General features: G+C 42.2%; 1 protein-coding gene across 1 annotated transcript in view; it reads right to left on the bottom strand.

Annotated features, from left to right (window-relative positions):
• IKZF1 (IKAROS family zinc finger 1) overlaps positions 1-16,612 on the bottom strand; it is a 136,610-nt gene that overhangs the window by 96,877 nt on the left and 23,121 nt on the right. The gene's annotated exons all lie outside the window — the stretch shown is intronic.

The following is a 16,612-nucleotide window of genomic DNA, read 5'->3' as shown; positions in this document are numbered from 1 at the left end:
ACTGAGGTGGACTGCAAGTATCAAACACACTATCCTGGAGATATTGTCATGGATAAAGCATTGGAGTTGCAGGCTGGAGGCTGTGAGTTCAATTCCCATCATTGGATACACCACATTGATGCTCTAGTGTTCTCTCCTAAATACAGAAATAAAATTAAAAACAAATTCACATTCACTCAAGGTTTCAAATTCAGTGTAAAAAAAGAGAAAAGTGCTGATTAATGGCTGTTTATAAGAATGATTATTTATTTTAATGTATGTTGAAATAATATTTTGGGTCTATAAAGTTAAAAATACATTAAAATTAACTCCACCAGTGCCACTTCTCCTTTTTAATGGGCCTACCAGAAAATTGAGAGCTCCATATGCAGACGCCACTCTATTTCCAATGGACAGTGCTACCCAAGAAGATCTGAGGCCCATATTTCATGTCATGTTCCTGAAATACTGGTTATCATTCATCTATAAGAAGTCTGTCCTCCAACAAGGAGTGTTGAAGTTTGCTATTTCTCAAGAAGTGCAAAGATTGGCTGCCTTCCTAGGTCCTGCTTAAAATGCCTCAGACTTGATTAAACATCGAGAGAACATGAGAGACAGAGATAGACAGACAGACAGACAGGGAGAACACATGCACATGTGTGTATATGTCTGTACAGAGAGCAGGCTGATTTAAAGGATAAATTCTGAGGACTCATTCCTTTAGTAATAAAAATGATAGCTGAAGAGGGAAAAACAAACAAATGGATAAACATAAACCCTTAACAGAAACTTTCACATCTACAGCTACAAAGTCAACTCTGAAATTTAGTATTGACCCCATTATTAGCAATAATGGTACTACTGTAAAGTTGTGAGTAAATGCTACGTTTGTAATGACAAAATGACCCTGTTTTCTTCTCAGGGTTCAAACCACTTTACTTGAAACCATAGCATTTTATCCTGAACATGAATGCACCTTGGACTGTTTAAACTACACCACTAAGATTATGCAGACAGTAACTACCCTGGGCAATAACTAACTGCCATTATTTAATGTTGCGGGGGGGAGTAGGCATCAACAGAGAAGTACTCTCAGGCACTGTGGAGGCATGTTTTTATCGTTACCAGGTTCAAATAGTGTGGAGCTATTGCCAAAGGTGCCAGATTCCAAGAATAATAATAAAAAGAATCATCCAGCTGCCTCCCAGGCTGTAATAAAAGTCTTTTTCTCATTTCAGCAGAATATCACCTCTAGTGCAGCAGTCCTTCATTCTGAAGAGGGGAATGGGCCATTTGCCACGCAACCCTGGAGCTGAAGTAAGGACCTAGGGTTGGCAGCCACCACAGAATCAACCAACCTAGTGGAGGAAAGACACCATGTATTCAGGGCTTCACCGGAATCTTGCCCGGGTGACTTCAGTGGAACTCGACAGCCTGCAGCCACTTCCCTTGTAGGGGAAGTACTCTCCTGGCAGACAGCCTCACAGAGACACACCCAAAACCTGCTGCTCTAAGATCCCTGCAGCTGAACGCCTGAAAGTAGGGCATCAAACGGTTCTATGGTTAATCAAGTTACTGCAAGTGTCAGGTGCTGCTCAGGAGGAGGAATATGGCCCAGCTCCAGTCCCTAACTGTCCAGTGAGCTCTAGATAGTCTCCTTAGACCCTGTCTATTGCTAAGCCCTTACTGAGATCTGCTCCAATGAAACCAACACACACATACACACAGGGGCAGCTGAAGAGGTGACTGCCTACATTTATCTCAAAAAGATTTTGAAAATATTTGATATGGCTTTTAAAATATTTTTAGTTATTTATTTTTATTATTGGATAGAGGGAGAGAGAAATTGAGAGGGGAGGGGGAGGTAGAGAGAAGGAAAGATAGAGAGAGAGACCTTCAGCACTGCTACACCACTAATGAAGCTTTCTCCCTGCAGGTGGAGACCAGGGTCTTGAACTAGGGTCCTTGCACACTGTAATGTGTGCACTTAACCAGGTGTGCCACTGCCTGGCACCTACTTTTTTTTTTTTTAAAGATCAAGTTCAAACTTACAGTTTGAAGGCTATGATGAGACTAATGTTTTCCTGGAAAAATGATTATTTATTGTTATTTTTAAGTATTTTATTTTATTTATTGGACAGAGATAGAGAAATAGAGTGGGGAAGGGAAGGCAGAGAGACACTTGGCATATTGCTTCACAGTTTGCAAAGTTTTCCCCCTACATATGGGGATTGGTGCCTTGAACCCAGATCCTTGAGCAAAATAATACATATATTCAACCAGGTGTGCCACTGCCTGGCCCAAAAATATAGTTTAGCGACAATGTAATGCAAAGCAAACTCACATCACTTACATTTACTGACTTTCTTTAAAATGAGAGCAATCAATTACTATACTGTAAGAACCATTAACACCCCCTGTGCCCTCAAGAAAGTAGACAAAAATGAGAGCAATTGAAATACCACTGTGCTATGTATGGTGCTTGTCTTGGTTTGCCTTTTTTTTTCTTTTTTCATGTAGTGCTGGGAATTGAACCCAAGGCTTCACCAATTCAAGGCATGTGTTGAGCTGCTGAGTCATCTTAATTTTGACTTTGAAGTTCCCTAAACCAAAATAATAACATTGGTAATAAAAACAGTGTTCCATGACATAAAACATGGCATCATTTATCTAATCACACACCAGTAGCAATAAAACTGAATAGCAAATAACCCCTTTATTTATTAACAGAAAATTTCTAGGTGGTCCTACATTTCCTTTTTGTGATAACAACAGCAAAAGGTGACTTGGAATCAACTCTTCACACACTATTGATAGCTTTGCTTCTCCCAGCTCAAAATGGGCCACTCTTCCATACAAACTCCAGAAAACACCTACATTCACATGGCACAGAAATTCACAAAATAAATCCTGCTTTCCAAGCTCACTGTAGCTGTCAAGGCAGAATTTAAGCCAGAGAAGCTAGCTCTCAAAAGTTAAAGACTTATTTTGCAGTGTTTGTTGGTTCCCATGGTATAAATGCTTCTAAGTAATCATAGTTGGCTTCAAGCTCCTAAAAGCCTAGTGGTTCTTCTGAACATGTACTAGCCAGTCATTCTCATTAGGTCCAGCACACCAAGAACTTAAACACACTGTCTGAGCTCCCTGTCAGTGTCTGTCACTCTCCCAGGTCCCCATAGGCATTGGAATGAATGGTCTGAGAAGACATGCAGCAGAAAGCCACAGTTCCTGTGAAGACCTTGAGTAACACAAGGCTTATCTGACAGGCACAGTAGCAGCTCCCCTCACTCACACAGAGAGCAGAAGGCACAGTGGCTTGCTGGGCTGGCCAGCTCCACAGAGCAACTGCTGTCATCAAAATTAACTGGTGTTGTGGAAACTTCACAGGACCATGGTGAGGGCTCTGCTCAAACCTTTGCATAAGAGGAGGGGAAGCTTTTTTTTTTCTTCTTTTCTGGGTTATATTTACACTTCCCAAATCAGAAAATGTCCTAACCAGATAGGAGGACAGGTGACAACTGGCAACCACAGCTCGAAACCTTTTTTTTTTTTTTTTTCCATTTCTTTCTGAAGCCCCATGTAGAAGGAAAGTTAACAGAATGTCGTTTGGGTGTTTTATAAACGAAGTTAATTATTCTTTGAACACAGATGAAACAAAGCAGACAACAAAACTGGGACCAAAAGCTCTGGAACAGAAAATGTTGTTTATCTTTGTTGATGGATAAGCATTTATCTTTGCCCCCCTTAGAAAAAACAATTTGGTAGGATGGTGATCCTGAATTCATATTATCAAATTAAATAAAGATAAGGCTAGAATTTCTTCCTGTTTGTCAAAACAAGCAACTTTCCAGAATTCTCCTGTATCTTTGGAGATGTGGAGTGGAAGCCTGAAGTGAGTTGAAAATGCCAGGATTGGAGCTTTTCAACCTTTTCTGGAAAAGTTTTCTATAAGTACTCATTAATTTTTAAATTCACACACCATGTTCTCAAACACTACTTACTTTATTAAAATCTATTCAACCACCAACCAAAAATGGCCCCTAAGTACATGCAAAGCTCTCTTGCGTAGGATGCACTCAATCATGTGAGAATCAAAGTGTCCAGGTTAAATGGTGATGTTTTCATGTAGGTTCTCAATCTAGTATCCCACAGAGACTCTTGGGGTAAGGTGTGACATAGTGGCTAAGTTTGTCACAAGTGGAGGGCAGCCTCAGTCAGTGAAGGCCTTTCTATCCCAAGAAATATTATGTCCCCTTTGGAAACAGCATTCTAAAATAACCTACACATGAGCCTCAAATTCAGATGATGCCTTAAATCCCATTTCCTCCACTGAAAGTTCTCTTTACTGTCCCACCAGCTCTTCACCTGAAAAAGCAAGGTCACCATACATTCATCCATCCAGTCAGTCACTGGTCTGCCCATTTGACTGACCATTCATCCATCTCCACCCACCCATGCACCCATCGGTCCACACCCCCATTCTCCTACCCATATATCTGTTCACTCATCCATCTACTCACCCACTCATCTACCCATGGAACCATCCATCCATCCATCCATCTACCCATACATTCATTCATTCCAGAACACACCCCTTTGATTTCCACTTGAAGAATGACATGCCTGAGCTCTAGGGTATAGCAGAGGTGGCAATCAAGGTGAGTGTGTGTGTGTGTGTGTGTGTGTGTGTGTGTGTGTGTGTGTGTGTGTGTGTGTGTTAAGTGATCACAGATAGGAACAGAGAAAATGAATGGCACTGCTTGCTATCTTAGACTGTACAATTAAGGATAATCCTTCCTTCCTTCCTTCCTTCCTTCCTTCCTTCCTTCCTTCCTTCCTTCCTTCCTCCCTCCCTTCCTTCCTTCCTTTCTTCCTTCCTTGAGCACAACTTAACTCTGGTTTATGGTGGTGCAGGAGACTGAACCTGGGACTTTGGACTTAGAAGACTCCCATCTCAACTCCAGTTCTCACTATGTCTTTCTTTTTTCATGAGACATTTTTATATTTTTATTTATTTTTGAATAAAGAGAGAAATTGAGAGGAGAGGAGATAGAGAGGGAGGGAAACAGAAAGACACCTGCAGCACTGCTTCACCACTTATGAAGCTCTCCCCCTGCAGGTGGGGACTAGAGGCTTGAACCTGGGTCCATGAGCACTGTAATGTGTGCACTTAACCAGGTGCACCACTGTCTGGACCACTTTCTTCTTCCTTCCTTTCTTCCTTCCTTCCTTCTTTCCTTCCTTCCTTCCTTCCTTCCTTCCTTCCTTCCTTCTTCTTTCTTTCCTTCCCTTTTTCTCTCTTTTCTTTCTGGTATCAGAGTCCTCTGACATACATCATTCCTCCACTCTTGGGCGGAACTTTTCTTTTCTTTTCTTTCAGATCCATCAAGAGAGAGCTGTAGAGAGAAGCACCACAGCCCTGCTCCACCATTTGGGGAACTTCCCCAGGGTCATGGTGTTCCTTCCTGTGTGGTGTCAGAACTCAACTCTGGGACTAGGATTATGGTACAGGTCTCATTCTACCTGGTATACTACCTCCTGGGTCCACTCACTCTTCCTTCTGCCCATTAAAAACTCTCCCCTCAAATCAAGCCTGCTTCACTCCTGTTTGAGTTCAGCAAGCCTTCCTTCATCCTCCTCTGCCAATTCTACCACCCAGTTGAGAACAATCCTTCTTTTGCTACATTCGTGGAGAGAACTCAAGAGTTCCCATGGGTGAGTTTTGTTGTGCATTGTTTTTCTTGGACCATCCGTCCCTGATCTTGAACTCTTAGGATAAATCATAGCTACCTCAATTGGCAGAGGAAGCTGTAACCACTGATCTTAAGTTCCCTGTTGAGTATGTGACAAATTTGAGACCACCTTGGGGTGGGGATGTAGTGGCTACATCACCAATATTAGTGTCATCAAATGGTGTTTCCTACCTGCTAAGAGTCAGAAACACTAGAAAACAGACTTGTCCTGACACAGCAGAGGAGGGGTAAGCCCACCCTTGTTCCCATCCACAGCCTTGCTAGGTGTGCCTCCACAGGGCTGACCCTCTGTCTCCCATCCTGCTGGCTTCTCTCAGGTGTACTGTCTCTCCAGCAGCTGCGGAGAACCTGATGTTTGCTCTGTGATTCTCAGGAGCTGTTCTGCTCACTCAACCTGGCCAGTGCTTCCCAAGCATCCTAGCAGCAGCCTTTGGTTTCCTGCTATATTAATAGTTACTCCCTCACTTCAGGGTGTGGAGGATGGTATGAAGGCAGGGCCAACAGGCCAGGGGACCACAGCATTGAGAACTGAACATTCCTGCTGCCTGGCCCCAGGTAGACATATTTCCTTCAAGACACCCACTGTGGTCTTTCATCAGTGAACATGGATGACATACATACACACCACACAGACAAATGGACACATAGTCATGTCATATAAGACAGCATTTGCTGACATGAAAACACACAAGCTCACACAGATACACACCTGCAGCACACACATATACTCAGATATGCCACACATGGTGCACTAACATACACATGCTCCCCACATACACATACAACACACACCATACTCAACACATGCAGATTCACACATCACAGATTCACAGACATGCCACACACATACCACAAATGCACATGCATGCATACACACATGGCAAATGTATGCATGGATGAACCACACATAAACCACAATGGACAGCAGCAAACAGCACAGAGTCCCTGCCACACACAAATACAGGGCACAAGCACAGGCACATCACATACATACAGACCCAACACAGGCACACGGCACATACATCACACCCATATGCACAATCCATCCACCACAGCTCCACTAAGATCCCCACTCCCCTCACATACTAGTTTCAATTTTCTCCACAGTATGTTCTTCAGTCTCTCATGCCTGGTGCCTAGCTGTTGCACAACACTATCCAGCTGTCTTTTAATTTTTTTTTTCTTTCTTTTTTCTAGATCACTGCTCTGGCTTTTGGTGATATGTGGGTTTGTCCCTGGGACTCTAGAGCCTCAGACATGAGAGACTTTTTGCATAACTACTATGTTGTCTCCCCCTTCCACTCAGATTGTACCTTGTGTATTGCATAATTCAATTTTTTTTTTTTTTTACCAGAGCATTGTTCAGCTCTGGCTTATGGTGGTGTTTGGGATTGAACATGGGACCTTTGGTACCTCAGGCATGAAAGTCTTTTTACAACACCATTGTGCTATCTCCCCAGCTCGACAGTTCACTTATTTTAATGTTCTACTTCTTCATGGGGTTTTGCATAGATCATGACTTCCAAGGTGTTCACACTAAAATACAATGTAGAGATAAATAAAAAGCTTAAAATTTATTTCTATTTATTTCCATTATTTCTTATCAGAGAAAGACTTGAACACTGCTCAGATCTGACATAAGGTGGTGCTGGAGATTGAACCTTCAACCTCTGAGACCTCAGATATGCAATGGATTCTCTCATAGGCTGTGTTGTCTCCCTGGCAACATTTGCTTTTAAACAGAAAACAAGAACTATACTTTCCAAGTGTGAAAGAATTAGTGGATAGTCACAATCATTTCTAGGAATTCAGAAAAACAAATATTTTTGGTTGGAATTCTCTTGGTTCAGGTGAGTCATGCATGGTGGTGACAACTGCTCTGTCGTCCTAAGGCATTCTAAGATACAGTCAATTAAAAGCAGCATTGCACAGAACCTTCAAACCCACACAACCGGTCCTTTCTTCAACTGGGAAGAAAGGAAAGGACTTGAAATAGCAAGGTAGACAAAAATTCAAATGGCATGCTTTTAGTTATTCCTCATAGGGATAAGAGAGAAAGAGAGAAAGAAAGAAAGGAAGAAAGGAAGAAAGGAAGAAAGAAAAGAAGAAAAAGACCAAGACACCCAACTACTCAGCACTTTACTGCTCTGAAACTTCTCTCACAGTCCACCCCATCTGAACAGGCCTCAGCTCAGCTGCAGCTACTGCTCAGATGCTGAGAGATAATACTTCTCTCTAGCTCACACAGGGTTTATCAGTTCGAAAGAGATGCATTTCATAGATAAAGACAACTTCCTCTAACTGCTGATTAGATAAGTAGCTCTGCATCTGTGCTCAAAAACTCACTGCCCAATCTCCAATGAGACCAAAGCCACTGCTTTCGCTTCCCAACCCAAAACTCTCCCCTCCCCAGCTGGGAGATGTGTATGGCCATCCGCACACCCCTCAGTGCCAATTCTGTGTTTTACCCCAACTTCGAAAATGAAGGTGAGATCTTGATGCCAGAATAAATAATTGAAAAGTGTATGAATCCTTTGAATCCTCCTACAATCTCTCCATTCTCTGGCTCATGCCTGAGTAAAGGAATGAAAGTATCAACAGAGAAAACTTTTTTTCATGCATTATCTTTTTATTTCTTTTTCCTGGATTACAGTAGAAAAGAAACCTAGATTTTTTTGTTTCACCTCTTGTTTAATATTTTTAAACATTTATTTTATTTTACTGAGAAAGAAAGCTACACACACACACACACACACACACACACACACAGAGAGAGAGAGAGAGAGAGAGAGCTACAGAGAGGCCAGAGCACTGCTTAGCTATGCTTTAAACTGACTATCAATGTCTTCACTTAATTTATTTTTAGTTACTATTTTAATATTTTTAAATTTATTTTCAGAGAGAGAAAGAGAAAGAAAATAGAAAGACAATAGGTGGCTGAGCTCTGGCTGATGGTGGTGCTGGGAATTAAACCTGGGACCTCCAAGCCTCAGGAATGAAAATCTTTCACAATACCATTATGCTGCCCCCACGCCCGCCTTTATTTCTCTTTTTTTGCAAAAGTGACTCAATGACACTTTGCTCAAGTTACTGGAAGGGCAGAACCCAAAGTGCAGTAACTCAGTTTTGAGAGTTTTATCAAGAGCACAGAGCACTGTGAGACTCAGAGTAACTAAGTCTTCGAGTAAATCACCTATTTAACATTGGCCAGCACCTCCCAACTCTGGGGGTAGGAAGTACAAGTAAGCAGGGGCAAACCAGGAACATGGTAGGTAGCAGGTGGTTATAAATATACACCATTGACCAATATTTTTCAACTCATACTAGCCCTCACACTGCCCTCTGCACAAGGCGGACAACTGCATACCATGGTCTCAGTTGTACGTTCACATAGCCAAGTCGATTGCTAAACCACCCTCAACCCTCTATCAGTGAGAAGTCTCAGGCTTTCTCAGACTCAACTGCCTTGCTTTCTATTCTTGTGTAAATCACTCTTCTATTGCAGTCTTAGAAGACCATTGTGCTTCAGACCTTGGTTGTCCCTTCAGGGTTTTTGCTGGGGCTTGGTGCCTGCACTACAAATTCATGGCCACTTTTCCTTCCTTCTTTCCTTCCTTCCTTCCTTCCTTCCTTCCTTCCTTCCTTCCTTCCTTCCTTCCTTCCTTGCTTCCTTTTTTATTTAATAGGACAGAAGAAATTGAGAAGACAGGGTAGAAAAGAGGAAGAGAGAAAGAGAGACATTTGTAGACCTGCTTCACCACACATGAATCATCACCCCCTGCAGGCGAGGAGCAGGGGCTAGAACCCAAGTCCTAGCACATGTTAATGTGTGTACTTAACTGGGTGTACCACCATGTAACCCCACCATGCCAGCTCTCTGGAGCTCTGGGGTCTATGGTCAATTTTGGAATTGCATACAGGAGGAAGAGAGCAAGTGGCAACAGACAAGTATTCATGATAAAGAGAAGGAACAAGTATAAGGATAGCTGACAAAAGGAAGAAAAGAAGTAAATCTACTTTTAAGGTGTTTTTTTAAATGCAAAATTCCTATGTGGTCTCCAGACACTCCTGGTGACATAGGTGCTATAGAGAACACTTGAGTGTTTAAGAGCCCCCAGTCAACAGGTGTCAGAAAGGACTAACCATTTTCTCCTTATCTACTACTCGTGCCATGGTTGAGTGAGAAAATGTGGGGTTGCCTTTAGAGGTCACTGAGTGCACCCTCTTTTTTTTTTTCAGTAGTTTCAGACACAACCACTTCAGAGAGGCGAGAGTTCTCTCATTTTTGGAGAGACCACTTCAGAAGAGTGAATTCTCATCGCACTAAATCGACAGGTTGAATGACTAAATTCCCCTCGCTAGGAAGTTCTCTGGCTCCTCTGAATTAGTCTTCAAACTGCACTGCTAATGCTTGTCTCCTCTTACTCAGACACAGTAGAAAACTGGAGCCCAATTGAAGGTTATGACCTCTACTTGACCTTTTTTCTCTGACATGTTTTATTATCCTCTCCTCTTTAAAAAAAAAAAAGACCCTGGAGACTGTATTTCTTAACAGTACAGTCTTAATCTTTTTTTTTTTTTTTTTTCCGCCACACTGGGTGAGTCAGTGAGATGTGAAAGCATTACTTTCCTCATTCTGGGAATGAACCACTCAACAGGAAAATGCCACCTCCCCTGTCATAAGTGGTAGATGTTGACCATTTCCCATCAATTTGTCCATTACTGTGGTTTCTCCTCCAGGTTGAGATGAAAACTGAACATCATACCTTTTCAAAAGCATCCTCCCTTGTCTCTTTCTGAAACATACCCCCCAGAGGCCTGTTATGACCAAACACTTTCCCAGCTTGTATCAGCTCTTGATCTCCCACCATTTCTCTTTGAAATTTCAACAGTAACAATGAATGCTCAGGACCTTAACTTGAGTCTTAGGTGGCTGGCAACCTTAATTTCTCTTGGTTTTCTCCACTCTCATCTCCCCCCTCTCTTTGGGTCTCTTTTCATTTTGCTTAGTTCATGCATCAGTTGTTGTTTTTTTTTTGCGGGGGGTGTTTTTTGTTTGTTTTTTCTCTGTGCACTGGGGCTTTGCATGCACCCCAGTGACTCTACTGATCTCAGAAGACTCTTCCTCCTCTCTCCCTCTTACCTCCTTTCAAAAAAGGTGAGAGAGACCGACCATGCATGACAGATCCTCCTATGTGGTGGCTAGAGCTACAACTCAGTTCCTCACACATGGTCAAGTGTGTATACTGTCACCAGATCACCTGATGCATCTCTTGGCCTCTTGAATCAACTTTCAAATTAGTAGTTTTTTTTTCTTTTATTCTTAGCACTACAGATATTATCTATTCTCTCCTTCCCTCTCTCATGTGAAACTATAAAAGTTTCCCTTGTGCCTCTCAAAAATCTTTGAAATCTCTATTCTATGTAAGCTGCCTTGTTTTTCTGTCTTTCCCTGGTCTTTCTGCTGTTTACAGTTGGTGTCCTGTCCTCAAGCATGTTAAACATGTTTATTTATTTATTTTTCATTCAATCCTTGAAGACATACTGTGAGGTGTGCTCTGTTGTGTCACCTTAAAGTGAAGAAGCAGGGCTGGGGAGACTGCATAATGTTTCTGCAAAAGAACTTCTATACCTGAGGCTCTGAGGTCCCATGTTCAATCCCCCCCCCCACCATAAGCCAGTGATCTGAGCAGTGATCTGCATACTCTCTTCTTTCCCCTCCCTCTCCCTCCCTCTCTTCTTCTAGCTCTTTCATGAAAAATAAATTTTAAAAAATAATTAAAAGGTGAAGAAACCAAATAAAAAATGGTAACTAAAAATAAACCAGGTGAAGACACTGAGACTCAGAGAGGTAAAAGGTTGCTCAGTAGCCCAAGACCCAGATGGGAGAGGGAGTCTGAACTTGGCACCTCCATCTCTAAACTGCCTCTCCTCAGGCTGGCCAGGCCTGTCTCTGCTACCTCCCTTTATACCTCCTTTTTGTCCTTTTTTCCTCCTGTAACTGCACTTCCTCTTCCTACTCCTCTGCTTCTGTGTGGGGAGGGGCTCCTTCTCATTTCCTCTGTCTGTCCCCTTACACCCCTGTGCTCTTCTGCCTCTTTCCCAGGGAGCTGAAGACATGTAACTTCACACGTGTTTCCATTTGCTTTCATCTGTGAGTCACCTTCACGTTTTCCATTGTCTCCTCATGCTGTTCACACACCTAATTTATTTTATGCTACAGATTACAACTTACTTTAGTAATTCAATGATTAACAATCAGTGATTTGGTGGCTTACCCAGCAAAGCACATGTTCCTATGTGCAAGGACACAAGTTCAAGCTCCAGTCCCCATCTGTAAGGGGAAAGCTTCACGTGTGGTGAAGGGCTGCCAGTGTCTCTCATTCTCTTTATCTATCTTCTTCTCCATTTATAGCTGTCTCTCAATCTCCACAAAAAGGAAGAACAGAAAAAAAAGGCTTCTGGGAACAGTGGAGCCATGCAGACACTGAGTCCCAGTAATAACCCTAGTTGCAACAATAAAATAATGACTTACTTAATAACCACCCCATGCTAATGCTAGTGTATCCCCTAAGAGAATTGTAAAGGACACCTTCTGCTTATATTTATTTATTTATGTATTTACTTATTATTTATCTTTATAAGGATGACTTCTGAGCTTTTGTAACTGTGGAAGTCATTGGTTCCCTTTAAATCTCTTCCTGCTCTGGTTTCTAGAACCCTCCCACTCACCAACTTTTTCCTCTAACCTCCCCAAGTCATGTTCCAGTGCTATCAGTGTTCCTGTTTGTTTTTTACTCTTTAATATTTTATTATTTTAATAGGAGACAGAGAGAGAGAGAGAGAGAGAGAGGACTTGACCATAGCCCAGTTCAGTCCTACTTGAAACTTGAGGAATGAACTTCAGGCATGAAAGTCTTTTTGCATAAGCCGTTTTTGTTTTTTCTTTGCAAATCCTTTGGTCCTTTGACTTCCAGGCCTGATGACAGCATTTGCTGTGGAACAGCAATTCAGCCCTTCACCTTAACCCCCACCCCCTGTCTGCTCACATGACTAACTCCTATCCTCAAACCCAGCAAAGAGGTTACTTGGGATCTTGAAATTTTTTGATTGTGAAATTCACCCATTATCCACGTTGTCCCTGGAAGGGGAAGTAGAAATTAAGTCATGTTCTAGGCAGGAAAACTCTGGGAAGAGAGCTTGGGGAAGGCATCAAGCTGCCCTGGACCAAACTGACACTTGAGCAGGTGTGTGCATGTTAGAAACAGGAGCTGGAATCAAAACTAGGAAACTAGGGGAACGATGTCTGGCTCAGATGTAGCTTCCTGACCCCTTGTCAAAAGAAAATCACCTCAATGGGAAGGACAAAAGGGATGATCCATTCAGGAGACTACGAGATGGTCAGTTATAACAACTGCTTCTTTCCCACTACCAGGACAAGACTTCACTCTCCAGGAATCAGCAGGACTTTCAGTTCTCTAAAGACCTCTGGGAGGCAGATCTCCAGGCTGCACAGCTGGGAGGCTGCAGGGAGAGGACTTGGGGTTTCTCTACACGCACCCAAGAGCCCTTATCCTTAGGTCTGAGCTCTGGGTTCCCCTCCACATGGTGAGGGAATACACGCCCCTCTCCCCATTTCTTCTGGCTCCTGGTGCCTGAGCCCTAACTCTACTTTGAGATAAGTCATGAGCAGCTATTGGCAGAAGATAACATCCTCGAAACAGACAGTGAGCTCAGTATCACACCCAGAATAGCAATTCAGAGATCTGTCCATTTTTATTGAACTGGCACTATCCCTGGCTTACTATTTTCATTTACATTAATGTGTCTAGGAAGAAAATAGGCTTGGTAGTGTGTGAGTAAACTAGCTTTATGTATAGAAGATGGGACATAATCTCAAAAATCAAAATGTCAATTATAACCACACTCTCTATGTCCCAACTTTGGGAAATAGTATGTGCGGAGCAGAGTGGCTTCTTCTCTTCCCATCTACTACTCATCTACTACCCACACAGCACCCATTTCTTATGAGGGGAAATAATTCAAATGTATAGGTTTTATTTTCTGATCCTCATCAAATGATTTTTAGTACAGCTATATTAAAATGGAGAACTACTGTACCCAAGGTCTAACCCATCTTGGACAGAGCTAGAAGGAATTATGTTAAGTGAGCTAAGTCAGAAAGATAAAGATGAGTATGGGATGATCCCACTCATCAACAGAAGTTGAGTAAGAAGATCTGAAAGGGAAATTAAAAGCAGGACCTGACCAAATTGTAAGTAGGGGATCAAAGTAAAAACCCTGTGGTGAGGGGTAGACATGCAGCTTCCTGGGACAGTGGAGGGTGGGAGTGGGTGGGAGGTATGGGTCACAGTCTTTTGGTGGTAGGAATGGCGTTTATGTACACTCCTAGTAAAATGTAGTCATATAAATCACTAGTTAATTAATATGAGAGGGAGAAAATTAATTGTATGTCTCAAAGTTTTTCAAAACACAAACTGAATCTTTTCAATATATAGGCTGTGTAATTGATATGCAGACTCTCTCAAAAGCCTAGACCAAGTAGATCAGAAGCAACCAATAGCACAGCTATATACAAGATACTGGGTACTGGACAGCAAACCCTAACAAAAGGACTTTTCAAAGTTAACCCAATTACCAAATAATGTGATGATAACATTAACTATGGATTGTCTTTTTGAACCCTAAGACAGCAGGAACCTCACATCTCCACTATAGAGCCTCTACTTCCCCCAGTCCTGGAACCCTTGGATAGGGCCCACTTTCCCGTATGCCTCTCCCAATCCATATCAAATAATATTGCATCTTCTGATCACAACTTAACCAACATGATAGCCACCTCAACATGCTTCACTTCAGACTGTGTCCAGAGACTTCACATGTGGAATGACAACCCTTCAGCTTCATTACTCGGGTGAGACCTTTCCTTTCATAGTATACTCTGACTCCATCTCAGGTGGTTCACTTTCTAACAAAGTGAACATATGAGAGCATATGTTCACACGTATCCATAAACTACTGCAAAATATATACCTGAAAGCAGAAGTACACTAGAGTTTGCAGTGAGTACCCCCCTAACACTTCCTCTCCATTATTCCAAGCTTTGGGTCCATGATTGCTCAACAATTTGTTTGGCTTCGCATGTTAACTCTCTTTTCAGTCACCAGGTTCCAGATGTCATCAGGATGCCGGCCAGGCTTCCCTAGACTGAAGACCCCACCAATGTGTCCTGGAGCTCAGCTTCCCCAGAGACCCACCCTACTAGGGAAAGAGAGAGGCAGTCTGGGAGTATGGACTGACCAGTCAACGCCCATGTTCAGTGGGGAAGCAATTACAGAAGCCAGACCTTCTACCTTCTGCAACCCACAATGACCCTGGGTCCATGCTCCCAGAGGGATAGAGAATGGGAAAGCTATCAGGGGAGGGCGTGGGATATGGAGATTGGGTGGTGGGAATTGTGTGGAACTGTACCCCTCCTACCCTATGGTTTTGTTAATTAATCCTTTCTTAAATAAAAAATAAAAAAAAATGGAGAACTACTGTACCCAAGGTCTATTTGGTTACTAAGACACATTGGAACAGAAACATGTTTCTTAGCGCTATTGCCCTAGCATATGCCATGGGGACTGTGTGATGATTTTCATAACCTTGAGGCTTCTCCACACATTGCCCCAGATGGTTTTTTTTTTTTTTTTTTTTGGTGGGGCATTATGTGGCTAGTCTACATGTGATTCATTTAATCTCACTGCTAACTATCATTTTTCATGATATTCCTTTTAAAAAATTTCCATTTTAACTATTTCATAGGTCAGAGAATAATTGAGAAAGGAAGGGAAGATAGAGAGGAGGGATATACCTGTAGCACTGCTTCACTCATGAAGCAACCCCCGAAGGTGGGAGCATGGGCCTTGAACCCACATCCTTGCGTATGGTAATGTGTGCGGTCAGCCAGATGTGCCATCACCTGACTCATATGATATCCCTTTTATTATTAATTATTATATATATATATATATATTTATGAGCTGGGGTCCTGCAGAGAGAGAGAAAGAGAGAGAGAGGGAAAGAGAGGGAGACTGAGAGAGAGAGAGAGAAGACACATCTCAGACAGAAAGGTAAAGGTAACACAACACTAGAGCTGCTCAAGCTGCTATCCCATGTGGTTCTGGGATCAAACTTGGGTCCCACACATCACAAGACAGATACCTCCCCAGTGAGCTCCTCCTCTCATCCTCTCGCCTCCTTCATGATATTTTTTAGTGAAAATAGGTGACTTCATCATCAAAGACTTTTTTCCTTCTTTTTTTTTAAGAGACAAATTGATATGTTAAGGAACTGTTTGTTTCTTAACTCATAAGAATAGAGTATAATGGGATGAACACTAGTCTTCAATCAGAAACTGAGTCTTGCTCTGATGCTGCTAACAAGCTATTTCCCTATGCTTTTCTGGGCCTCTATTTCCCTACAGTTATGATGTTAGACTAGAGCCAGCAAGAGCACTCACTTGGATAGTGTACCTGCTTTGCTATGCATGTAGCCCAACTTCAAGCCTTGTCCCCCATGTACTGGGGGATATGCTGGTACTATGGAATATTTTCCTTTCTCTGTCTTTTCCTATCTGAAAATATTTTGATCTAAGTGGTGAAGCCATGGTGATGGAAAAAAGGTAGAGCAAACTTCAGTTTTATGAACATGTGTAAATTAGACAGGAGAGAGATAGCAGATATTTCTATAACTACTGCTTTTTGGGAAAATGAGGTAAATAATATACAAACTGAAATGCTCTAGATATTTAAACACTTAACACACTGTTTATTAGACTGTCAATCAAGTTTGATATTTAAGAAGTAGAGATGAGA

Source organism: Erinaceus europaeus, chromosome 14 (genome assembly GCF_950295315.1).
Source record: "Erinaceus europaeus chromosome 14, mEriEur2.1, whole genome shotgun sequence".
Lineage (NCBI taxonomy): Eukaryota > Metazoa > Chordata > Mammalia > Eulipotyphla > Erinaceidae > Erinaceus > Erinaceus europaeus.
Note: the sequence above shows the minus strand (reverse complement) of the source record. Positions and strands in the feature narration are given on the sequence as shown.